Source organism: Gossypium hirsutum, chromosome D12, assembly GCF_007990345.1.
Source record: "Gossypium hirsutum isolate 1008001.06 chromosome D12, Gossypium_hirsutum_v2.1, whole genome shotgun sequence".
Lineage (NCBI taxonomy): Eukaryota > Viridiplantae > Streptophyta > Magnoliopsida > Malvales > Malvaceae > Gossypium > Gossypium hirsutum.
The window spans coordinates 4,052,767-4,072,657 of NC_053448.1; positions in this window are offsets into that span (position 1 = coordinate 4,052,767).

Here is a 19,891-nt window from a genome sequence, read left to right on the forward strand (position 1 = left end):
AATATATTTTAGTCTTCAAATATTTACTCTATAATTTGACCTAAAAAACAATTAACCCATTGCAAAATGTGGGGCTGTAAATGGCAAAACGTTCAACAAATAATTCAAGAATGGTTCAGTTCATGGTCATTTATTTAGGTTTTTGTTCGTTTGTTAAGTTAAATAAATGAACACGAACAAGATTTCGAGGCTTGTTTATTAAACAAACGGATCACAAACAAATTTTTTTCAGTTCATTTATGTTCATGAACAAACTCGTTTATATTTGTTTAAAGCTCATTTAATAAATCTTTTAAAACTCATTTATTGTTTCATTAGTATATATATATTAATTTATAATAGGCTTATATGTCAAAAAAATCCCTTAAGAAAATACAAAAAATAAATTAAGTCCATGTATTAAATCCACACCCAATTAAGCCCCTGCTATTAACTAAAATAATCAATTGAAGTCACTTCGTTAGCGGTTTCCGTCATTGACCATGTTAACCATTAAAATAAATTGATGGGCTAATCAAATGGTGACACGTGACAAGTTTTTGATTTAATCTAATATTTTTCTCATAAAAAATAAAAAATTAAAAAATATTAAATAAAAAATTAAAAATGGATATAAACTTATTAAAATAAAAAAAAATTATAAAAATATAAAAACCTAATAAATTATAAAATTAATAGCGCTTACTTAAAATATTTAAAATTAAAAAAATGTATTATAATTATTTTAAAAAAATAAAAAAAATTGTACAAAAATATTAAAAATTTAAAAGTATTAAAATTGAAATAAAAATTATAGAAATTATAAACAAATCATAAAAAATTGAACTGGATCGGTTAGCCCAAAATCGGGAAGGATATCGATTCGGGGAAAGCCATTAGACTGGTTGACCTGGGTATGGGGCATTTGTTTATTTTTTTATTTTTTAATATTTTTATCAAACCAAAAATTCATTATCCAACTACTAACATATGTCAAAATGAAATATTTTAACTAAGGTTTTCAAAATCAAACTGGTGGTCGAACCAATCAGGCCACGGGTTTGCTAGGTCGATTGATCCATCATATTCAATTAAATAAAACTTAAATAAAATAAAAAATAAAAAAAATTGGTTCAACCGGTCTAATGGCTTTCTCAGGACCAATACTCTTATTGGTTTTGATCTAATTGGTCCAACCAACTAATTTGGTCTAGTTCAAGTGTTTTGATGACTTTTTATAAGTTTATATCTATTTTAATAAATTTTTATGGAATTTTAATACATTTTTATAAAATTTTAAATATGTTAAATATGTTTTCTTAATTTTTTTAGAACTTTTTATAATTTATTAGGTTTTTATATTTTTATAAGTTTATATCAATTTTCATACTTTTTTAATATTTAATAATTTTTATATTTTTGATAATTTTTTTCTGATTTTTGATATTTTTTTCTGATTTTTGATAATTTTTATGATTTTTTATTCATTTTTATTGAAAAAATATTAGAATAAACTAAAAGCTTTCATGTGTCACCATCTAATTGTTCATCAATTTGTTTCAGCTTTTACATGGTTGATGACAGAAATTGTTAACGATGGGGGCTTAATTGATTACTTTAATTAATGGTAGGGGCTTAATTGGTTTTTTTTTTTTTGCATTTTCTAAAGATTTTTTTAACATATAAACATTTATAATATAATTATTAATATTTAATTTGACTATTTTATATTTAAAAAATAATATACATATATATTTATTTATTGTTTGTTTATTATTCATGAACTTTGTTCGTGAACATGTTCAATTATATGTTCATGAACATATTCGCGAACGTGTTCATTTAATTTAAACAAACAATCATTAACACGCATAATTTTAACTAAACAAATACAAAAAAAAAATTAAAAATTTTTAACAAATACAGATCGAATACAACACAAGCTTAAAAATAAACAAACGAACATGAACAAAGGTATGCTCATTCAAGCTCAGTTCATTTACAGCCCTAGCGAAGTGTGGTGGGAACCATAAATTATGTGTAAGTTTTCATTTTGGTCACCTGACTATTAAGTAACATTTTTTAGTTGGTATAATAATAATTTCAGTCCTCGATTTTTATACTTTCTATCAACTTGACCCTAATTATATATAAAAGGATAAAATATTGAAATTCTTTTTTAAAAATTTAGAAAATTCTAAAAATTAAAATAAAAGTAGATACAAATTTCAAAAATAGATAAAATGAGGGAAAGTTATTTTTAAACCCTCCAAAGTTTCTCTATATATTATATGTATAGAAATATCTAATACTCATTTAAAATCATAGAAAAAATTAAAAATATTAAGCGAAATTATTAGTTGACTGTTTTTGACCTCTTCTCTTTCTTGGCATAGTCTTTCTTTATAAGAAAACAAAATTTTAGAATGTAATATATTTTTATAATTTGAGTTTTGAAAAATAATTTAAATGAATTAAAAATTTAAATTGAGTCTAGAAAAAAATTATGGCATATTTTTTTTGGTTAAAAAATGGTATCAAAATCGATTTCACAAGCCCTTGTAATATCAGTTCAAGATGTTCTTTAAGAGCATAAAACTTAACTTGGTTCGAGAAACACTAAGGAAACATGTAATGATTTAATTTAAAATGTAAAGGTACGTAGTACACTATTAGTATATTAATATGTTTAATTCATTTAGCTAAAATTTAAGATTACTTAAAAATATATTTTTCATCTTTCTTATAGAATTTTAACATATTTAAGTAATGAAATTGAAACAATTTTAGATGCCATTAGCATGCAAATTAATCATCTCCACTTAACATCATCGTTTACTTCTTATACTTATTAATTTATAAATTATTGATTAATGAAATTAACCATTTTATTAAAAAAATATAATCTTAATACATAACATATTAAGTTTAAATATTTATTTTTTAAATACTGATATTATCATAATATTCCATTCCATGAAATTAAAAAATTCTAATTTAAACTTTTCTAAACTTTATCACTATAATTCATATATTCTCTTCATAAGCCAAATCATAAGAATAATTACATGAGAAAAAGGTAAAATTATCACAAAATTAATAATACCCTTAAAATCTTAGTTACCATAGCACGGTTCAAAATATAAGATTATCGACTCAAGTTAATCTTTGAAATCCAATCTCAAAATCTTACATTACCGCTAAAAATGTAAGATATTTGAACCAAACATACCCTATGAGTAATATGAAGACTACCTCTTCTTTAAATAATCTCACAATTCCTTGATAATGTGAAAATTTAACAAATTTACTTTTATTTTAATGGCTTTGATTTACTTGTGATAAAATGAAATAATAATCGTTGATATATTCTTCAAGTAACAATACAACTATATTTATGTATTATTATTTATTATAAGTAGAAAAATAACATTTATTCTATTCTATTTTATTTTATCTAGTACATTTCGCTTGAAACATTACAAGTGTTTAGATATGAGATTCCATCATAAGATTTCCATGTTTAGATTTCAAACATTACCTTGAGTCAAAAAGATATCACGATTCCGAAATATAGGGGTCATCTCAATACCACCTCTTTCTTAAATAATCTTACATTACCTTGATAATGTTATATATATATACATATAATTTTATTCCGTTTATAATGACTTTGATTCATCTTACTTAAACCAAAATGAAATAATAATAATAACTATTCAATTAAATCCCCTAGTTCTTTGATATATTATTCAAATAACCTTTCAACTATACATTTATTTATTATTATAAGTTGCGAAAAATTAGCATTTACTCTATTATATTACATTTTGCTTGAAATATTACTTTTATAACAATTTTATCATTCTTTTTTCAATCGTTTTGGTCAAGTTTGCCCTTAAACCATAAAAAATGACATGTTTTAAATAAATTCCTTCTTTCTTTCTTTCCCTTATCACCTGTTGGAACATTTTCAATATATATATAGTGTCCCAATGGTTGTAAATGAAAAGTTATAAGTAACCAAGAGTTATCACATTTAATAGTGATGAATTCAAAAATTATATCACTTTATTATTAATAATGAACCATAATTATTCAAATATACATGTATTGAATAATTATGTTTATTGCTAAAGATGTGACTATCCATTTTGGTAGTTATGTCCCTATGAAGAGACATGAGACCTCCTATAAATAGGAGTGAAATTTTATTTGTATGACACATCGAAAAAACATAGAAACAAAGTTTCTTTCTATTCTCCCACTATTTTTTTATTTCTAGATTGTTCTATAAAGAATTATACAGAAATTCTTTATAGAACTTGATGTTCTTGTTATGCTCTGCTCAATGCTCAGTAGACTGTTTCCATCAGTGCAAAACGTCAACAGTCATTGGGCTTAATTGTATCATCGAGATTTATTTGCCAGTAACTCTTTTGCACACCATAATATAGGTGGGTTGAATAGAACCTTAAAGAAAGTGGCATTGATACAAGCCTTAAAGCCTTCATTAATTTCTCATAATTTTATTTTATCCCCATACACCAACAAATTTAAGGTTATATTTTCGCAATTTATGAGAAATTAAAGAAAACTTATTTGTTCACCGTACATTCACATGCCACTATGAGGATGGATAATGACAAATGCGGTTGCATCAAGGTCAATGATCTTGTCAAATTTTGATTTAGAAAAAATCTTTATTATAATAAAACGTATGTCAAATTTATTGTTTTACACTTATTGCATGATTTAGATTTCAATTGTTATGTGTTTGTTGAATTGTATTATGCAAAAGATGTGGGTGTCCTATGCATCAATTACTTGACAAAAATCAAATGCTAGTTCATTGTATGCATGCCATTTTAAGACGTGTGATTATGATTGATATAGAATTATATAATATATATTATATCATGCAAGAAAGAAAGAAAGAAGATGTATGAAATGCATGGATGGAATGAAAATGCAGGGTTGGGAAATGATCTATTAATGGATTGAAACAATATTTTTGTTTTGAAAGGTGATGACATGCTTCAAACATTAGTTGAATAGACTTCTATTTAATAGAAGCATTATGATCATTTGGAAAAACCTTCCTAAGCAAAAAAGTTGTGTTATTGAATCCAACAATTACTTTTAAAAGGTTGGGTTGAAATGATTTCTTGAAATAAAAAAAATTGCAACTTGAAAAGTGATTTCTTTTTAAAGAGTCACTTATGCACCTATCATTGCATTATAAATAAACAATAAGTTTGGAGAATTGAAATTTAATTCATTCCATCCAATTTGTGAGTAAAACCTTTGAAATTTAATTCATTTCATCCAATTTGTGAGTAAAACCTTTGAAATTTAATTCATTCCATCCAATTTGTGAGTAAAACCTTTAGTACAAAAGTATTCTTTCTTTTTATAATATATTTTATTTAAGATATAAATTATTTGTTTATTTAAATCATGATAATAGTAACTAGCATTTAGATGATATTGATTGCTATAATATAAATAATTTCGGTTGTTGTTTTTGTTAAACAACCATAAGCTAAATGAGTTTTGTATATAATTGCACACCTTTTATTCTATGTTATAAAATTCAGACTAGAAGTGATTTTGACTAGAAATGAAATATGTCAGATGCATATGCATGGTTAATTTTCTAGTCAATGTAGAATAATGGAAAACATTGGCTTATATAATAAGATCACTATTTTGGTATGAAATCTTCTAGTGAGAATATATAACGTGATAATCATATATTTGAAATCAAGATCATATTGTACATATTTACGATGGTGTTTGAAATTTACTTTGGAAGCCATGAATCAAAGATCTCATGAGTATGAAATAGCAATATGAATGCTATTTGACCCATATACGTTATGGACATAATTTTGATCATAGTCAGAAAATAATTGATAATGTCCATGATGAAGGGTGAATAAATGTGTGATTTTATGGTCACTTGACTAAACAATTGATGGTCCTCTAATATGACTATATGTTACACCATTGTATTTATATATGGTGTGTTAAATTTGACTATGAATGCAAAAAAAAAAGTTCTAAAGTCATGTATTGACTTTGAAAAGAAGTTATGACAAATAGTAAATATGTTGTCTAGTTTCACCAGGGATTTGAGACCTCTTTACAAAAACTTGATGAAAAAGACATAATGTATGATTTCATATATTTGGTAATTGTGAAACTAATTTCTTCGATATCATGAAATGAATAAAGTAGCCAAATATGAAATTGTCATGATAAGAAAGGATAAAGTGGTCATTGTAATTTGACAATAGTAGAAAAGATCTCATTGATATCATTCTTTTATGAAAGAATGAGTAATTGAACATGGTGGGGATGTTGGTCTTGTGAATTTCAAGACACAAATAAATATAAAGTTTCACCATGTGGTATAGATAATTACCATAGCTATGTTAAAAATATGAAAATATAGGGATGATGTACAAGCTTATAATATTTGAGTCACCCATGATGGAAACTCAACTCAATGCCTGGTATTAACATCATGTTTTGAGTTCAATGAGACAAAGTACATCATTAGTATGTGACTGCTAGTACTATAAAATAACATATAATATATCATCCCAAGGTAAAAAGAGGTTACAGACATATAATCCCCTGAATTATTTACCTTTGTTTATGTGAAATTTGATATAAATGCGTATTTGCTTTAGTGGTTAAGTGATATGGGTGTATGTTTAAGGTCTTGGGTTCAAGTCCCACTATTAGTAATTTTGCTATTCTTTATCCTAGCCTTATCCCTTTAGGGTAGGATTACTTATATTTTCTATGAACTCATACCAGAATGAGCTTGTTGGTTCAAGTGGTAAGGTGTTAGCTTACCCTAAGGTCTTGTGTTCAATTCTCTGTGTGAGCATGAATGATATTTTTACTTCGAATGTGTGAAAGAGGTTCGGTGAAAGTGGAATTCTGAGGTAGTTGAATGTGGTTAGCGGGTAGGATTCTGGAGGATTTAGGAATTTAGGATAATTCCTTTCAAATTAATTTTAATTTTATTTAATTTTTCTTTTCTTAAAAATCTCTAGTTTCTGACGTTCTCTTCTCCTATTTCTTTGCATTTTTCTTTTCTTTTCTTCTTTTTGCTTTATCCTTCTATCGTGTTCTCCATCTGTGGTCATATCTTTGTGTCTTGGATTCTGATTTCCTTCATTCATTTTGGTAAGTGGGGTTTTGGTTTTTTCTGTAACTTTTATTTTTCTTAAGGCCGGTTGGAGTATCCTTTTATTTTGACATTCTGGTGTGTAGTTAGGGGATTTAATTTATGTGAATGTGTGTTGCGTAGGAGAAGACTATGAAGCAGTGAGCCGCGCTCTAACGACCTGATTCGTGTTAAAGGTTGTTTTTGTCATTGGTAAGTTCGTGTACATTATTCGGGGTAGTCGATTCCTAAATTAAATTGCTAAAATGGTGTTTGGTATACTATTTTAGGGTTTCAGAGGTCTCGAGATTATTTCTGCATAAAAAAACAAACCATGTGTGTACCGAAAACATGAAAAAATGATGTTCGGCAAAAATAAAAAAAGTGGCATGTCGACACCACACGGGCGTGTGCCCAGCTGTATGTCACATACGATTGTGTGATGGGTAAGTGTGTGGCCGTGTGGGCCACACGGGCTAGGCCAATTTGGGCGTGTGGGCCACACGGACATATAGGCCTAAAATTCTAAAATTTTCCCTAAGGTCGCATAAGTCGTTCCGATCGTCTGTGGGCCTTCCGTAGGGTCGATAAAGGAACAAACCCTAATGCATGATACCTTCTTAATCTGGTAGAATGATTTGAGATTAATATATTGATACGTATGATTTGTTTGTTTTGTAAAAGCATGTATCATATATGTATGCGAGCATGCGAGACACGTTAAATTTAAATATCTACATCTGTTATCTGTATCTGTATATGATGTGAGATTTGTATATATGGAGGAAGTGTTCTATGAGGTGACCGATCACCGATATATTGGCAGCTTGTCTGCATACTATTCTGATAAGTGTCATATAGACACTATGTGGTGTTTAGGGATAGGTGGGTGTTTTATACCCCACATGGTGTGTTGGGATGAACGGAGGTGGTGTGTAGAGAATGGGGGTAGGACTTTGTATATCTGTATGTTCTGAAAATCTAATTCTGATATGATCTGACTCTGTTAGGGACTTATATCTGCTTCTGATATGAAATACTGGAAATCTAAATTTTATGCATGTATATTCCCCTGAGTTACACATTGAGTTTATAAAACTCACATTTGTTTGTCTGTTCTGTTCAAATAAGCCTCAGACATAGGCGGGTTGATACAATGGAGGCTCAGCGGTGACCATTAGTGTATAAGTCATCTTTTAATTATCAGTTATATATTTTTAATTATGGCTTTCTTGAGAGTTTTGTAAAGATTGGACTCTCCGATCTCTTTGGACTGTTTGTTTTAAATGTTTGGATTTGAATGCATTATGATTCTAAACTCGATGATTGACAAAAACCTGATTTAACACAAACAAATATTTTCTAAAAACACGAACTGGGTTTTTAAATTAAATAATGTCTTTTAAGATTTCTGCTACAAATTATGTTTTAGTGAATGAACGAACTAACAATGGTTTCAATAATGAACATGTAAGTTAATACGTTTTGCAAAAATTCAGACTCTTCTTAACAAGTAACTATACAAGATTTTTATCGAAGTAACACTATTTTCAAAACCCTTCTTTGTAACACTTCCTGATTCAACCATAATGTCTAGGCTGAGTTTGGGGTGTTATATTTAGTGGTATCAGAGTCAGGTTACAAAACTCGGGTTGTGAATTTTGGGTTCCAAATTTTTTTGAAAAAAACTGGTTTGCAAAAAAAAATTTGTTTCTTTTTGAGTAAGTATGTGGTACACCGAGTCTCCGACGCCGATCTTGTAAGTAGTTAGAAACTAAGACTTTTGAAATATTTCTGAAACTTTTGATAAAAATTTGAAGCATAAAACATTTGCTAATAAATATTGAAACTGATGCATAAAATTTCGTAATATAGATAAAACTTGAAAAATAATTAGTGCTCGTGAAACTCGCGGTTGTGGTATTTGTGAGCGCGACGGACGCTATAGAGGGACTCGAGCTGAGTCTTCCTCTTTAGGAAGTATGCCAAATCTGGATATGAGCGAGACACAGGTTTCACCTGCTATCGAGACTAGGTCTCAAAGCTGCTTGCTGGGGATGACACATTGTCCCAAGCCATGTTGACAGTTTTGGAGATGGTCGTTAGACCTCATTCTTGATATGGGGTCCGTAGGTCAATAACTGAACAACTTCGGTCAAATGGAACTGAATTGTTTAGGGGTGTCACTAGAGTCGCCCCTACTGTGGCTGAATACTGATTGGAGGCCACAGAGAGAATAATGAACGACATCAACTGCACTATTGAGCAGAAATTGAAGGGTAAAGTTTCTTTGCTTCGCGACGAGGCATATCAGTGGTGATTATCGGTTGATGAGGGTACTCAGCCGAATAGGGTTAACTGGAAGTATTTCAAGATTACTTTTAAGAGGAAATATGTATGAGCGAGTTATGTGGATGCTCGCAGACGTGAGTTTATAATCTCACGTAAAGGATAGGACTGTGACCAAATTTGGTGGCATTGAACCATTGTTTTCGATATCACTAAAAATCAGGCTGTTACAACACGAGCGTGTGTCTATTTTAGGGAAATTAGTCGATTCCCACATGACCAAGTCCCTAGGGCACATGGGCGTGTGCGTTTGGAAATTAAAGTTTGGGTAATTTTGGTGCCACACAGTCTGGCCACACGGTCGTGTAGTTAATTTAGGGACTGGAGATTCTACACGGACGTGTGTTTTGGGACACACGGTCATGTCTAGTGGGCACAGGGCGTGTGAGACCTTGATACGGCCCTGTTTGCCCTGCACCCTAGATTAGCAATCGGACAGAGAGTTACACAGCCTGTTCACACGGTTATGTCTTTGGGTCACACGAGCATGTGCCTTAGCCACATGGTCGTATGCCTCCTTTTACACAGGCGTGTGCCTTTACACATGGGCGTGTGTCATCTCTACGTGGGCATTTTGACCCACTCATAGCCTAGGCACTTCTACACGGCCGTGTGGCCCTGTTACGCAAATTTATTTCCTTGAGCTATAAACTGGCTTGTTTTAAATACCTGTGCTTCCCACTCTCTATAAGGACTCTGAAGTCAATTTAGATTTGTGTGTGTATTTACAATTATCGAGAATGTGACTAGTACTGTTGTGGTTTGATAATTGTATGAGAGACGTTTACTCGTTAACGTATTTTGCGGAAAGTGTACAAACACTAACCGCTCTGAATCTGGTTGAATGATTATGCACACGTTTGATTCCGTCTATCCGATGAATAATTGTTTTTATGATGTTTCTACGAGATTGTTCGCATACATGTATTTGAATAAACTAGTTTTTGGGGTTGGTTGTGAAGAGAAGGGAGTCTATATTCGGTTTTGTTCTGGCAGTTTCAATTGCAATACATCAGTACGACGATTTTCACACAGTACTGCATATATGTCAGCTTTGCTGCATTTTAATATCTGAGTGGCCTAGTCCACATTCTTGGTGTGTAGGGTTGGGTGGGCCTTTCGAGGTCCTATGGGGTGTGCATGTTAGCTGAGCATCATATAACTCTTATAGGGTGTGAACGGGGGTTGGAGAGGTGTTTGGCTGGATGGGTGGGATTATTTTCTAACATGTGGCATATTATCTGAATTTGTGTGTATTTTGTTTGTTTGGTTATGAATCTTATATATACCTGACTGTACATGGTTTTGATTTTTAGTTCTTTATTTTTACTTTGATTTAGTCTCACACTGAGCTCGTGTAGTTCACCCCTCTAGTGTTTCCTTTTTTCAAGTACGCTCGGTTTCTATAGCTAAACTCAGCTCACCGGAGGTCTTGGACGGTCGTGTTACAAAAACTAGTTAATAAGTCATCTTTTTTATTGCTACTTTGGTACACAGCTTTGAAATGTAAACGTTTATAAGAACTGTGGTATAAATCGTGTTTTGGGTTTTTCACAAATTTTATTTTGATCTGAAATTTAAAAGCTGCGAATTTATGTTTTCGAGTATTTTAAAACTTTTTTTCGGGTTTGGAAAAATGTGTTTGTAACTGAAAGTTTGGGTAGCTCGTTTTGTAAATATAAAAAAATTATGATCACTTCAGTGATCAATGTGACCTCCGAAATTCGATCTAAACTCCTAGGCCGGGTATTGGGGTGTCACATTCACGTCGATATGGTGGCGTTCGAAGTGACACATATTTCATTACCGTGTGGGGAATGGACCATAACCCTTATAGGTAAACAAATTGTAAAACATAATGTCGTTTTTAGGGTAGTGGTTACGCAGTTAAGAGTTCCTATTAGCAATGGTTACGCGGTCAAGAGTTCCAGCCCCTATCGAAATACCCCATTTAACGCTAAAGGAGATAGAGCTTCTAGTTGGTAGTGGTTATGCAGTCAAGAGTTTCTGTTGACAGTGGTTACGCGGTCATGACCTCAAATTGGTTATGCTGTTATAGGAGAAAGTGTCGGTGGGGGAAGTGCTCTTAGGCAAGGGAAATGTCGACGAAATGTTGTTCCTTGAGAGCAACCAAAGTTGAATACCATGAGGTTCCTAATCAACCTGATTCAAGTAGAAGTTGAAGGAACTGGGCAAATATTGGTTTAACTAGATTATCAACTTTATAATGTGATAATTTTAATTGAATTATTATTGTAATAGTTGAAATGTTATTGTGTTAAACAATATTTGATTCGTTAATTATGTATATAGAAATAAGATCAGTGGAAGGAAACATGTTTAGATGATGAGAAAAATAAATGTATTGTTCTATATAATCAAATACTTAAATAAAAATATGTTTGCTTTGGCAGTTCTTTTTTTGCTTTTAAAAAATATAATGTTTCCTATAATCGAATGGAAAATAGTAAAGGAAAAAAATATATGGTAAATGATGGGAGTTCAATAAAATAAATCCACGTGAAATAAAAAAAATTAGAAAATGATAAAAGAAATAAGGAAGAAAATAATATTTGAAGATGATAAGAAATATGAAAATTTAAATGAAAATATTTGATGTATTAATAAAATTAAAAAATAAATAGAGAAAAAAAAAGATGTTAGTGGAAAAATAAAAGAGAAAGGAATAGAAATAAAAAAATAGAAAATGAAATGTGCAGGGAAAATCGGGGAAAATGAATAGAAAAAGAAAGTAAAAAAAAAGTGATGGGCTTGTGATTGACGAGTGACATCAATGCAGAGCTTTTCACTTTTTTTTTTCTTTCTTTTTGTTCTTCTTCCCTATTTAAATGAAAATTGGTCCCCACTAGGCCACATTTGACTATTGAAAGAAATTTGAAAGGGAAAAGAGTTTTTTGCTATACAACAACCGATATTAGAACCGGGCTTGCATGTCAGCAATGAGGACCAATACATGAATGGTGGACATGTCCTTCACCATCGGTATGATGCAGTTGCAGATTGTTTTCACATCTAGTTTGTGATGGTCTTGCGTCATACATGCGAACATGCATGTACGGGGCTCTTCAAGTTTTTGAATGCACCACTATTAAGTCCTTTTCCCCAATGCAGCTCGAACTACCATTAGCACCCCTCCCCAGACCTCCAACATTGTCCAACATATAATGTCGGTGTTGACTTGATAACTTTGTAGCCCATTGACACTTTCATATTGTACTGCTTGATGGCATATACATACTCAAGTGCATGTGCCGTATTAGGGTTAACAATCAACATGTTGCCCCAGGGTCATTTTGTATAATAATCCCACGACTCGAGTGCCCGACCGAAGTGGGTGTAGATTTTCACCCTTCTTTGCGTCTTCATTGTCAATATCATCTGGGACTTCATCTTGATTGGGGTCACAATATTCTTCACCATCATGGTGAGAATGAACATCATTATCAGACCCTTCTTCATTGTCTGTATCAGTGCCCCTAACCTCAAGATGTATCTCTAAACGACGAGCCGGAATTGGGTTATTATACGTTGTCGACCCATACTGTGTTTTTTAACCCCTGTTGATGACCCACCATAACATGATTGTTTTGTCCATCTAACATTGAGATCAAAGTCAAACTCGTGTTGTTGACTTAATGGAGTGACATTTTCAACGGGCTTGTGTTCGACTAACTCGACAAACAATTGAACTGGTTCAGTGTTGCTGTCCCCATTCGAGCAATAAATTCCCACCATTGTGCCCAAGTCTTCTTCGTCTACAAATTTCATTTGTTGAAATTTTGATGGATTGAAGGAAATTGGAAATCTATAGAATAGTCTAGACCCTTCCACAACATCGAGTTATTTTGGAACCAATCATTTCTTTCATTTCTTGCAGCCCTACATTTTTATTGAACCTCATTTCAACCTTCTGGCAAGATTCAAATACACAATCAACTACTCTTTCTAAAATGGCTCCATCAAAATGAACATAAATGAGAATTAATTTTTATGCCGCACACTCCAACTAAAACAAAGACTGCATTTTTTTCTCCCCTCTTCAACAGCTAGCAACAAATGTGACAAAACAAATACAGATAATGAACTATGCCCAGGACGGGAGCTTATATAAAACATACTGATTTTTGTGCCGCCATGTCTGGGGAATTTTTTTTACTGAACTGGGTGTCTCCTTTGAAAGAAGCGACACCAAAAAAAAACATCCTACACCGGTGCTGTCACTTATAAACTTATTACTAGAAAAATATTTTTATTGAAATTTGGTGCCTTCATTGAAGGAGGCGACATCAAAAAATAATTAAAAAATTCATACACTAGTGCCGCCACTTAAAAATCTGTCACCATAATTGATTTTTTTTCTTTTTACTCTGGGAATACCCATGAAAATATAGGTATTTAAAAAAAATTATACGAGTACTGCATCGGAAAATGGTGAAACAATTTTTTCAACTAATCATTGAATTAATTATTGGACAACGATTGAGTACGTTTTTTGGGTGGTACTGCCTTGAGAAGCGGTGACACCCAATTTCATTATAAATTTTAGGTCATTCTTCTAAATAACATGATACTTGAGTCATTATCATAAAATTTTAATATTATAGAGTTAATTTTGTAAAACCTCCAAAAGTAAGTAAAGATTCTCCAATTGAGATCCATTGCATTTTAGTAATTGATATGATTTAATTTGAAAATTTCTCTCTCTCTCTCTCTCTCTCTCATAAAATGAAAAATAGTCACGGGAAACGCAGGACTTTTGAAGATTCTCATTCTCTGCATTATTATTACATTTATTTTGTACTTTCTTAATAAATTCAAAATATGCCATCCCCCGCACGTTGGATCTTAAAATCTATTTTTCAATATTTTCACTAATTAATTTATCATTAATATATCAGACTTTGTTTTCAAACTATTCAATATAAATTAATGACAAAATTCAATGAAATAAATATACTAAAGACCCACTTTTAAATATTAAAAACATATTTCAAGAAGTTCTTCCTTACATTTCAAGCAAAACTAATTATTAATGTTTTTGCATCATATTTTAATTTTTAGACATTAATGAAATAATACCACATAATTAATCTTTAATAATATATTACACTCATTCCTATTCAATGCTTTTATTTAAACTCTATTTAATTTTACTTAAATTATTTTAAATAAATAAATAAATATAATCACAAATTAGCCTTAAAAATGATTGCTTTTACTCAATTTCGATTAGCATGATTGAATCAAAAGTAAATCTGAATGCATTGAAAAAAAAAAAAACCAAAATAACTTTCAAAGCATTTAAATCGGATCGGTATTCGTATTAATTCGGTTAGTTTAATCTGTTTATCCGGTCTGATTAGGTATTTTTTAAAAAATAACTTTAGAAATTGAGTGGTAAAAACAGACAAGTTGATTGAATGTAGGAATACCTGCAGAAATGATGAAGAAAGAGGTGGTTGCTTTTAACATGAGAATAATATCTACAACAATTTTCATTTTTCCTCGTAATTTCCATAAGTTTGGTCCGTACCTATTCCATTGCCCATTCAGAAGTTGTAAATTAAGGATCCCAATTTCAAAGACGAAACCTATCATTTATTGCTGGATTTAATTCCTAAAATAACACCCAACCAAACAACAGCTGGAGCCTAATACCTGCCATCCTCCCCTTGTTTCAACAAGCAGCCACATCTACTTCCATTAGCAACACTCAGCAGAGATTACAAAAGAAAGGAGGTGCCACGCGGGCACACAAGTCTACTACTTCTCAATATAATAAACTTGGAACATATAAATACATAATAATAATAATAATACTTATTATATTCTTAATATAATAATAAATCAACTTAATCTAATAATTTTTTTAAAATAAGATATTTTTCAGAAATAACGAAAACGCTTTTCGCTGGAAGCATTTTCCCTAACCATCATCCCACTCAACAACTATTTAAATATTTGTTAAAATCCATCATTGATGGCTTTTTTTTCCTATATAAACTCATCTAATTCTTTTACTTTTTCAATTCAATCTCAACAATCTCTTTCAAATTTCTTTCAATTCCATCTTAATTTCTCACTTAATTTTTATTTCTCTCTCAACTTTTTTTTATTATTATTAAAATTGTATTAAATTTTTTAAAATTATTTTTCTATTACAATTTGTTTCATGTTTTTCAAAATTAGTAATGGCAAAATCTCTAATCCGTTTTGATGACAAACACATTTCGATCGATCAATTGCAAATGGTAATAATTTTTTATTATATTTAATCTAATTTAATTTAAATATTTTCTTGTTATACTAGAATTTAATATTTTGTATTTTTTTATATGTAGTCTGAAGATCGAATTTTAGAGACATACATTTGTAATCTACCCGCTTCTCCATCGTCCTTAATCGAATCATACTTGAGAGATGTAGAATTTTTACACGTGGCCTGCATGGGTTGGTGGTGTAAATTGGACTCCACACTTGTAAGCGCGTTGGTGGAAAGGTGGAGACCCGAGGTGCACACATTCAATCTTCCATGCGGTGAGTGTGCTATCACTCTCGAAGACGTACAGTTACAGCTTGGGTTACCGGTGGATGGGCCGTTAGTGATTGAGTTAGTTGTCGCAGTTGATTGGAAAGATGTATGCCAGTAACTTTTGGAGAGGGTTCCAGAAACAATTTATGGAGCCCGAATAGATATGAATTGATTAAAAAGAAAATTTTGTGGGCTCAATGCGGAATTGAGTAAAGTCCAAAGAGAATAACACATTTGGGCGTGTATCATTATGATTATTGTGGGTCTCCTAATGTCCAATAAATCACAAAATCTTGTCCATTTAAGGTGACTGCTAAAACTCGTAGACTTTAGAGAAGTGGGCAAACTCAGTTGGGGGTCAGCTGTGTTGGTGACATTGTATTGGGAGATGTATTGGGCGACGGAACTACATAAAATTAAAATTAGTAGTTGCATGCTACTATTGCAATCATGGCGTGGTACCGACTTCTATTTTTACGTTCTTGAGCGGACTACCCTTATACATTCCCACTTATAATAAGGTAAAATTCATTAGATAATATATTTATCATAATAAAATTATTTAAATTTTAAATTATTATGTTAACATATTATTTCAATTGGTGGAACCATGGGATGAGTTACATGGGACTACTAGAGGAGCTTCAAGATATATGACTTTTGTTAGATCAACTATCAGAAACGGATGTATGTGTTTTTTAAATTTGAATTATATAATATTAACGTAGTTTATTTAAAAATTAATAGTATATATATAACTAAATTTTTTATTATTTTAATATAGTTTAAATGGATGCCATACTCCAATTCGAAAATTCAAGAATGTACCACTTCTGAATGCTTGGTAAATCCTAAAATCTAACACGTGAAAGTGTCATTGGTGGTGTACGCTATGGTGGAGATGCACGAGTTAGATAGAGTTATGCAATAGGTCGGGTTTAGGCAAACGATTCTGCCAGTACCCCAAGACATCAAAGATTTGCACCATATCGACTTGCGGGGAAGAATGGATGAGCATTGGCTTATATTCCACGCGAAATATATCAACCTTTGGAATAATAGGTGCGAGTTTTTACCTACTCGCGAAGCCATTATCGCTCCGGAGTTAGCCTGCGATTTAGAGTGCATGCCATGGTTTAGACACCATGGCAAGTCAAATCTACTTGCAAAAGAGGCGGGGGAAGACAATGTCATACGATGAGGCCATGACGGACGCCTAGGCATTTAAGGTCTGGAGTAGCTACCAAAGCGGGTCCATCATCTACACTTACACAAGAATCGACACCGATGGCCGCACCAGCCCCCAGCCAGTATGGCTTGACTTAATCTAATGCTTTCACTAACCCCATCATTTTTACACAAGCACCACATCTTGCACCATATTTTTCTATTTCTACATCGATGTTAGATTTTTTTTTTACCTCCGTCCTTGACATATTACATGCTGATGATATCTACGTTGCAGGTGACGATATTCCAATGACGATGTATAGGTCGTTTATGTTTGAGGCATCGACTGGAAGTCTGATTGTTCTGCCATTGGTGTATGGGACATAATATAGTTATGCGCTTACGCCGATGGTGTCACAAACACTTTCAGGATCATTGTTCTACCAAGTTGGACCATCTTCGCAACCATCTATTCCTAGAATGGAGGATACATTATGACAACTGACGAGCACTCCACAATCAAACACAGATGAAGGCGAAGAAGATGAGAGGCCGAGACCATAACTTGTACTTGAGTGTAGATGTAATAATGACGGCGAGGAAGTCAATACACAACTTGAACCAAGAAAAACTCGGCATGTAACCCTAGAATTGGTGATCCACTAGTAATATGCATCTGCACATCACCTCCAACTCCCTTGTGCCTCTAATATCGAAAGCATCATATCTAACGGGGTGGATCGAAGCACAAAATTTGATATTTAAGTGACCATACTCTCATCTGGTTGGATTCGACGATTTTTTGCCTAATTCTTCCACGCAGCTCCGATAATTGTATGTTCGGGTTAAAAGTCAAATGCATTATGTTCTTTGATAAAAAAAAACGACCTCATTCTCGATGTTACCCACTTTACATAATAAGTAATAACATTAATTCATCCACTCATTTTCAACGAAATAACATGCTTCACATGTTCAAAACTAAAACATTATGCAGAAAAATAGTGTTGTAATTAAATATGAACAACAAAAATTGATCCTTACTTAATGCAAATTGTGTGGTAGCTCTAAATTATGCCTTATGAAACGCCTTGTGAACTTCCTCTTCTTCTAATTCTTCTTACAATTTTGTTTGCTTGTAAATGTCTTATGCCACTCAATACTGAAAGTCATCCTTTTATAAAGACGAGGTGAATGGCAATTGATTCAAAAAAAATTTCTCGGGTGAGTGGAGAGTTGAAAGTGCTAGAGAGAACACTCCACGTAGGACGCATTTTCAATGCACTATCAGAAAAAAACACTAAAAGTAAGTCCAATTGGATGCGTTTTTAGCTGACATGGCATGAAAACGCGTCCAGCTAGACGCACTTTTCATGTTTTTTTTTCTTGACAATGCACTGAAAGCACGTCTTACGTGAAGCGTTTTTCCTTTAGCATTTTCATCTCCCTACTTTTTCCCACTCACCCATAAGATATTCTAGGATTCTCGAGATATATTTTCTGAAGAAATCTAATTGACCTCAACCTCTGGTAAAAAAATGCACTGAAAGTTTAAAAATAATGCATTGAAAAATTTGGTCGACCTCAACCTCTCGTAAAAAAAACTGAACAAAACTCAATTGCATTAAAAAAATCGAAAAAAAGTACAAACTAAGAGTTAATCAAATCGAGTAGTTTGAGTTTTAATTATGAATCGAATTGAATTTTATAATTTGAATATATGATTTGTATAAATACAAAGATTGTAAATATTAAATTAAATAATTATTAATTTTACATCTAAAAAATTATAAAAAAACCTAAAGAATATATAAAAAACTTAAAAAAAAAACCTCAAAACCTTACACAACTTTAAATCCATAAAACCTGAAATTCACAAATTCTTAACCCTACTTAAAAAAAATTAAAATCTTAACCTTTAAAAATTACTTTCGATTAAAAGTATTTTCGTTATTTTGACTTAATTTCGTAATTTTTCAGAATGACAACCTAATTCAATAAATTTAAAAAACGATATTTAAAAAAAAAATCAGTGGCATATATGAGAGGTAAAGGGAAGATACTTAAGAGATTGTGAAAACCAAGGAAAAATAAATGCTGAGCAGCTGTATGTGTACTGCTCATTTCCTCGAACGTTTACGTAATGAATGAAACATTAACACGCCAAAGGTTCTGCAAAATTCTGTCCCTCCACTCACACTCACTCACTCACCCACTGCTAAGATTATGTACTTTATTTGTAACATTTTTTTTATTAATCCAATAAACTTAAATTGAATTTCAAAACCATTTTAATACAACAATTTGAAATATCAATCGGAAATTTGGTTTACTCTCTTTATAAAATCATATATTAATTTCATTTTTAAAAAAATGAAATGATAGATGATATAATAATTGGGATAAAGCATCGTTTCAAAGGTTGGGATTGACGGAGAATACATTAGGCCCATGCCGTACACACATATTCCAAACCACCAGTTAGATATTTTCAGACCCCTTTCCTCACAAATATCAAACATCAAATTAATGTAAACCTAATGGTTAAGCAATCCAAACTAGAGAGCAATTACAAGTAAAGTCAAATGAAGATGGCCCATGGCAATGGCATGAATCACCTCCAGTCCAGTCCAGAGATGTTGGTTTTTTGTTCT